At 44.7% G+C, this 5,704-nt stretch overlaps 1 long non-coding RNA gene across 1 annotated transcript; it reads right to left on the reverse strand.

The window, feature by feature from the left end:
- Nucleotides 1-1,167: 1,167 nt before the first annotated feature.
- LOC116653982 lies at nt 1,168-5,106 on the reverse strand. Its single transcript, XR_004308716.1, has 2 exons — nt 4,828-5,106; nt 1,168-2,056 (listed from the first exon to the last, which is right to left on the reverse strand). It is a non-coding gene; the product is annotated as an uncharacterized LOC116653982 (long non-coding RNA).
- Nucleotides 5,107-5,704: the final 598 nt, after the last annotated feature.

The raw sequence follows: 5,704 nt of genomic DNA on the forward strand, positions 1-5,704 counted from the left end.
TTGGTTTATATCTCTTTCGCTTGACAATCCGGTAATGTTAACCCAAGATTATGAAGCAGCAGAGGAAAATCTTGCAAATTACCTCTGGATAAAAGGGTGCTGGGTTTGTTGTGAGCCCCAAGGATAAGCAGCCAGCAGGAATAAGCACAGCTGCAATGTTCTGCCAAAACAGCCACTTACATTAAATATTTGGTTCAGTGTTCTTCTGGAGATTTGGGATGAGCTGAAACCAATGTTTTCCTGTGCATGGGATGTTTAGCTCTCAGTACACAAATCCCATGCCACAGTTTCCAAGCCAAAGCAGGAGGGAGAAACCCAGGTGTGGCTTGTGCCTGCCATTGAGTAGCTCACACGAAGTACAGCCACGTTCAGAAAACAAATAAGCACAGAAAAAAAGAAGGGAGCAATGCCAGAGAGGAAGAGGAAAAGAAAAAGATTCATAATTTCCCACTTAACTCAACCCGTGCCTCCCAACCCCTCTCAGCTCTCTCATCCTATGGCCCAAGCTGCACACCCCGTATAGCAATAACCTATCTTTTCATCAGCTCTTCCTTCCTCTGGGTCTAATCCCTTCTGACACAAGTGAGGGAGTTCAGGCTTTCATTAGTGGGAAGGCAGATTTCAGGCGTGCAGAGCCCTGCCGCCAAGCAGGGACCTGCTGGCGGGCTGCTGCCAGTGTCAGGTTGTTGTACAAACATCACCTCCTGCAAACCTTGGTCACCCAGTCAAGCGGTGGAGACAGTTTGCCCAGTAGTTTGACCTTTCACCTTCCCTTTACTAAATAGACCTAATTACTGCGTTTGTCTGTCATTTAAGCAACAAATGACTCCATTGAGGTCATCTGAGGGAAGCTGGAGTTCTTAGCTGTCATCTCAAGAGAGCTTGGCTAATTTTATCCTGCTGGGGAAGAAAGCCTTGTGAAATTTTGCTGGAAGGCTCCATTACAATTGCTGTTTCCTGGGAAGGGCTTGGGGACATGCTTGCTGCTTGAGAGAGCAAGGTACGTCCCGATGGACTCCAATGAATGTACATTAATCTGCAAATCCCAGTGCTGGTAGGGCTTATCCAAAACTTCTGGGCACATTCTAAAGCAAATAAAACAATAACAGTAGGTAGTAACAACAAGAATAACAACAACAAAGACGACAATGAAAACAACAAAACCAATAGAAATAAATCATCTGTAATTTCCTTCCACTAAACCCGTATTTTGCCATTCAAAACATCCAGACTCCCACAACTCGAATCGCCTTTTGTTCAGCCAGGAGCTGCCTTTGGTTTGACTGCAGTTCATCTGCAGCTTTCAGGTCTTCCATTCCTGGTGAATCCCATTTGTGTTCTTTGTGGGTAGAGAGAGAAATTTAAATGAAAGTGGTTAAATCCCATGAAAGTGAAACTGCAGTATAGGCAGGGAAGGACTAGGTAAACTTGGAGTGACCCCCGGACCCACCACAAGTCCACCTCCATCCCTGTCTTGCTCCCTTTCAGGAACCTCCCCATTCCCACCGGGCTCCTCCTCCCTCTCTGAAGAGTCCCCTCAAACATCTGCAAAATCTCTCCAGCCCCCTCCATAAAGCTCTCTACCACTGTGGTGCCTTATAGATAATACAAAACATGACAGCAGCCCAGACTGTTGTTGTTCCCATCATGCTAATATCAACTGAGCGCTTCCTCCCATTTCTCCCCATCCATCCACGGGCTTTTGGTGGAGAGCTGATGGAGCTGCAAGCATTACTCAGCCTCTGCAAAAATCACTTTCGAGGCAAGAGCTGTTGTTTTTATCCCAAATTTCTACAGCCTTGAGCACAATGAGGTCTTAGAGCAGCTTGGGGCAGTGTGCTGAAGGCAGACAGCTCGGCAGAGCCCATCCCAAAACCAAAGATTTGAAACGCGAGAAGATGGTGACGGATGCAGGCACGCTCAGCACTGGGATTCGATCACATCTTTCAGCAAGGCTTAGATTAAGTCCATCAAAAGCAGATCTTTTTTTTCTCCTTCTTTTCACTCCCTCTTGACGGTTCTCAAGGCGTGTGTTATCAACACACTGCGGTGTTCTCTGTAGTGAGGCAAAGAAATAGGTTAATTGAGAGAGGAAAAGTCTGATTGCTATTGTGCTTCCCTTGCAGTGCAGGGAGCCCTGGGGGTCTCCCAAGGGGTAATTCCTTTCTGTAAGCAAACATTTGCTCCATCAGAGCCACTGCAGCAACAGCTGAGATCAGCTTGCAATGTTATCCTACAGCCTGGAGGTGGGAGTTGCACTCAACTGCCTGCAAAGGGTTAAACTCGAGCAAAAGGAAAACAAAAACACCCTTATCTGGCTGCTTTTAGCAGCACCTTGTTGGAGTGCATCCCAACCCATCCCTGCGCTGCATCCCTCGCACATCCCTGCAACATCTCTTTGCTGAGCCCCGTTCTTCTCATCCCTCCTCCCAAGAGGCAAAACTGTGTCCTGACATCCCCCCAGATATCCAAAGCAGGGAGAGGGAAGCCTAAATCCTGGCTCTCTCATGGCAGAGGTTTTTCATGTGCAAATAACGGGAGCAGGAAAATAGAGAAGTCGCTTTCTCATTACCCTGTTGCAAAATTTAAATAAACAGCATTTCATACGCTCAAAGGACATTTTGATGAAAAGGTTGGTGTTATTACAGGTGCTCAGAGGGCTCTAAAAGTCTTATATCACTATGCAGGCTGAAAATTTATAGAAAGAGACAGCGAACATTTTAATAACATCCTCCTTAGTTCCTTCACTGACAGACGCCCTGTTTTGTTAGAGCGCGAGCAGTATTTTAATAACACTGAAGCACAGCCTTCAAATGTCATCTGTTCATGGGAGGCAGGGGGATTTTCTCCCTTTTTCAACCTGAGAAAGGAAGATTTGCTCCCTTTCAACCTTTATTCTTGCTCCCCAGATTTTGTCCCCTCCCCATCTTCTCTCCATTGCCTACCCGACACCAGGTGAACGCTCTCTCTTCTTAACAAGATGATGGATTTTGTTTGGCTTTTGGCACCTCCATGCTGACAAAAGGGCTGGTCTGTGTTTGTTGCAGGGAGTTGGACTAGGTGACTTGTAAAGGTCCTTTAGAACTCAAACAAGACTATGATTACTGATGCGTTTTGGTGCTGTGTTTGGAGAGAGGCTCCAAGAGGCATCAACGCCTCCTAGGACTGGAATGGGAAAAAGGAGGAACAGAAAACAATATTGCCCCACACTCAGTAGAGTCTTCAGTACATTTCATTACAGGTTTTGAAACGTGTGTACAACTGCAACCACCATAAGCTGGGGCCACAGGCATGAGTTTGTGCTTGTGTGGAAGAGGATGGAGACTTCTTTATGAAGGCAGGTCCTTATGGGACATGGAGCGCAGAGCTGAAAACCCTGAACCAACAAGGAACCATTGAACTGTGTTGAGGTGAGATCGACTCGAGACACGCTTCCCCAGAAAGCATAAATATCAATGGGAAAGAATTCTCTCTCACACATACACAAGAGAAAGAGAGAGAAATAAAATAAAGAGCATGATGGAGACTCTGAGCCAAGCAATGGGAGCACTGACCTCCTGCTGCCTGTGTACCCTTCCTGAATAAATATTTCTGTCAAGCACAGATAAAAGATTATTTTTACAACAAAATCAGCTTATTTCCAAAGCTCCCCTGATGTTTCTCTCAAGGCAAAATGCAGAATTTCAGTTGCTCTGCCTTGAATGGGCAAGAAGATGCTCAAAAATTACAGGCTCACCCTAACCAGAAAGTAGAAAAGAGATTATCCAGGTATTTACTTTTCTCCCTCTATAACACTGCTGTAATTGCCTGGCCTTGCATTTTCCTCTTGCCCTGGCATTGGTCTGACACCATTGGAAGTATCTGAAAGATGGTGTCCTTGGCTGCATGGGCACTTGGCTACCCTCCCTGTATGGGGCTGGATCTCATAGCTGGAGGTGACTTTTCCCTTTCATCTGATGGTGAATGTACATGTGCACAGTCAACAATAAAACATTGCAAATACACGCTTTTCATCTGTGAAAACAATATATATATATATAATAGAAGACAAAGCAAAGGATGGTGGCTATCTGACAACATGGCATGGAAACACAGGGCCATCTCCAGAGGAAGCTGCTCAGTATTACTGCTCACGTTGCTGGCTCTGATTTATAGATAACCCCAGCTGAAGACTATTTACCCCATTTCCTCAGGGTTGCCTCCTCCCAGACATGTATTAATTAAATCCAGCTATTAGCAGTGCACCTCCAGTCCCTCCAAGCTTATGCTTGGGATACCTTTCAGTTTGTTTTAATGGATTCATGTCTTTTTAAACCCCCTCTTCCTTTAAAGACCTTTCTCAAGCCAGAGAGGAACAAATCCCGTTGCTGTTCTCACCCGTGCACATGCCCACATGCACAGTGGTCACCCATCGTGGCTGCTGCGGCTTTTCCTTAGTTAAATAAATGTCCTTCCCTCCCCATTTGAAGTGTTCCCAGTGGAAGAGTGAGGTAACGTTATTTTGTTATCTAAAACAACCGACGGGTTTTTTAAAGGATGACCTCCATGTGTCTGTGTATATACAGACACACAGGCGCATGCACACGCACATGCGAGCAGAAGCGCACATGAAAGACCCCGTTATGAGTTTCCAACTTAGGTAAACCTCCCGTAGACCTCATTAAGCTTTTGCCTGCATTCAGCTCCAAGGTTCAAACTCCATCTGCTCCCCTCAAAAGATCTTTGTTAGCAGGGCTTTTTTTTTCACTTCACATTATAGCACTGATTTTTTCACTTTTGGCCCTAGTCTGTTCCCATTCTCCTCTATATATCTGGGGTAAAACTTACCATAGTGTGTCTGGATTTGCTGGAGCACATTCACAGTTTTAGGGGGCAGCTTTGGTTGATCTACGGCTGCAGCAACTCAGCCTTGTAAAGGACTTTCTCTCTTTCCTGGCTCCAGTGTTGTGCAGTAGGATTTGAGGTGGGTTTTGTCCTCGTTGAAGGCATTCACCCCCTCAGATTCAGCACACAGGATAAATCCAACGGTCACTCCGTTTGGAAAAAGAGGGAAAAAAAGTGGTAAAGGCAGAAAGAAGAGAGAAAAAGAATGCAAAACAACAAGAAAAAAAATGCAAAAGCAAAAGGATACATAGAAAAAAAAGAACAGGAAGAATAAAAAGGGAAAGGAAAGGAAAGGAAAGGAAAGGAAAGGAAAGGAAAGGAAAGGAAAGGAAAGGAAAGGAAAGGAAAGGAAAGGAAAGGAAAGGAATTTTTTCTTAAGGAGAGGGAAGAAAAAGGAAAAGGAAAAAAAGAAGAAAGGAAGAAGATAAAAAAATGAAAGGAAAAGGAAAAAGTGAAAATTGAAAAGAAGAAAAGGAAAAAAACAGAAAATCACAAAATGGAAAAAGGGGAAAATAAGAAGGGAAAAAAATAAAAACAAAACAAAAAAAAAAAACAAGATAAAAGAAAAAAAAGATGGATGAACAAGGGAAAGAAAAAAGAGAGAGAGAGAGAGAGAAAGAAAGAAAAAGAACGAAAGTAAAACCCAGGAAACTTGCTGGTTTGCAAAACCACCACAGCTTTAGACCTGCTGGCACTTTCCCTACTTTTCATCCCCAATCCTTATCTCTCCCCCTGCCCTCTCCCTTTCCCTTTGAGCCGCAGGCAGCAGCCGTGCGGTCATTTTTCAGCTCTATTGCGGGCATCTCGGTCCCTCCGAGCC

This window comes from Coturnix japonica, chromosome 11 (assembly GCF_001577835.2).
Source record: "Coturnix japonica isolate 7356 chromosome 11, Coturnix japonica 2.1, whole genome shotgun sequence".
In the NCBI taxonomy this organism is placed as follows: domain Eukaryota; kingdom Metazoa; phylum Chordata; class Aves; order Galliformes; family Phasianidae; genus Coturnix; species Coturnix japonica.